Source organism: Pinus tabuliformis, chromosome 5_1, assembly GCF_031772625.1.
Source record: "Pinus tabuliformis cultivar Carrire ecotype Pingquan chromosome 5_1, CPIR1, whole genome shotgun sequence".
NCBI classification, from domain to species: Eukaryota; Viridiplantae; Streptophyta; class Pinopsida; order Pinales; family Pinaceae; genus Pinus; species Pinus tabuliformis.
In genome coordinates this window covers 680,325,909-680,328,039 of record NC_142305.1, presented here as the reverse complement: position 1 = coordinate 680,328,039, position 2,131 = coordinate 680,325,909, and the positions used below count along the sequence as shown (strand labels likewise).

General features: G+C 29.0%; 1 pseudogene; it reads left to right on the top strand.

Annotated features, from left to right (window-relative positions):
- The first annotated feature begins 792 nt into the window (after nt 1-792).
- On the top strand, nt 793-1,299 carry LOC149166779 (SKP1-like protein 1A pseudogene; annotated as a pseudogene).
- Nucleotides 1,300-2,131: the final 832 nt, after the last annotated feature.

The following is a 2,131-nucleotide window of genomic DNA, read 5'->3' as shown; positions in this document are numbered from 1 at the left end:
GTATTTTTAATTTCACTTCAACTTTTAACCTTTAATTAATAAAAACCTTATAATTATGATTTAAAATATTATTTTCATATAATCCTAATGACATTAAAACATACTTAAACAAACAATATATTAATTCGAAACTAATAATAATAAAATAAAAATAACAATACAATACAAATGGAATCTCTAAAATACACTATCAATAAATTAATAAAAATCATTACAATACATAATTAAAAAATAATTAAAATAATGATTATATTAATTATCCTCGTTAAAAAGGAATCTCTAAAATATACTATCAATAAATTAATAAAAATCATTACAATACATAATTAAAAAATAATTAAAATAATGATTATATTAATTATCCTCGTTAAAAAGTTTAGTACAATAGATCTTAATTATCTTTTAAATTAGAGTATAAGATATAAATCTCTTGAAAATCAAAACTATTAAGATTCAAAACATTAACTATTATAATGACATTATGGTATTTCTAAAACCATTAAGAATGACATTATGGTATTTCTAAAACCATTAAGAAAGTTTCATATGTATGGAGAAGATTTACAACATCATTATTTTTTAATTAATTTAGACACTCTTTTATATATATATATATATATATATATATATGCAATTTTGTTAACTATAGTGTGGTTAGTCAAAAGTCGCAATTTTATATGCCAAGCCGTTTCACAAGTCCCGCACAGGATGGGCTATATAAACGTCAATGAAGAGTGTTGACATATAACAAGACGTTCTCGCTTCAAACCTCTGACTCTTCCTCATAGTTATATGGACAGACAAATGTTGGCCATGGCTAATGCATCAGAGAAGTATAATGATAGCATTGTTACATTAGAGAGTTCAGATGGCCTGCTGTTCCAGGTGGACAAGGCTGCGGCATTGAAGTCGAATGTCCTCAAGATGGCGATTGAGGGTGGAAAGACTGACACACCCATTCGTTTGCCAAACGTTTCAAGCCACATCTTAAAAATGGTCATACATTATTGCCAATACCATCAGGTAAATGAATCTCCGGGTGCAGCAGTAATAGATACTGTCAAAAGTTGGGATGCGGAGTTTATAAAGACTCTTGTGGATGATGTTCCCAAACTTTTGGAGCTTACAATGGCCTCCGACTACCTTGAGATCTTCACTTTACTCGATTTGACCTCTCAAACTATCGCAGACATCTTTACCGGCAAATCCCCTGAAGAGATTCGCCGGAAATTCAACATTCAGAACGACTTTTCTCCCGAGGCGGAGGCGGCCATAATACGTGAACATCAATTTCATTAACAACACGCGTCAAAATTCGTTGCTGAACCACCAGAGCTTAACTCAGTGAAACCCTTCAATTGTTGTTTTGTCAGTGAAACCCTTTTTTTTTTAATGTTATCGCTGGTGTTGAATTCACAATGGAAATTACATTTACCTCAAACTCCTTGGTAGACATCTTCACAACCAATTTTCATTGTACAATAGAAATAGTTTTTCCTAAGATCATAAATTGAAAGAAAATAACATTAAAATAACATTATTCCTATCACCGCATGGTTCATTTCCATGAACAAAGTAACTAATTAATCCTCGATCCAAGAAAAAAAGTTCGGAGGAATATTTCAAATTCCGAATAGGAAGATATTAAAGCGGATAAACCAAGAAAGACAACTAGATAACATGTTTATTAAAAGGAAATAACTCATGTCATAGATAGTTGTCTTCAAAGAATTGGACTTAATGGGAAAACATATTAAGTTTTTGATGGCTTAAAAAGTTATAGGACTTAAATTTTATCAATAAGTTGTAATTGTGTTTTAAACAGTTTATCCAATTTTCATATCTTTTTAATATTAACCTAATGATCCTATTTATAATATATATTTTTCTAATTCTAAGCTACATTATTAATAATAGTAAGGAAAAATTATTTTCTTAAGCTAAAGAGCATATACATGCTAGTAAAATAATTTTATAATAATAATAATAGAATAAAATGATTTTAATATTAAACTTGAAAGGCAAGTTAAGTTTCACAAGTAAAACTAGTTGAGGAGACTATCAAGATGAAATTTCAGAACGAATTTTCTCCAGAGGCGGAGGTGGCAGAAATAAATCATTATTTATTTAT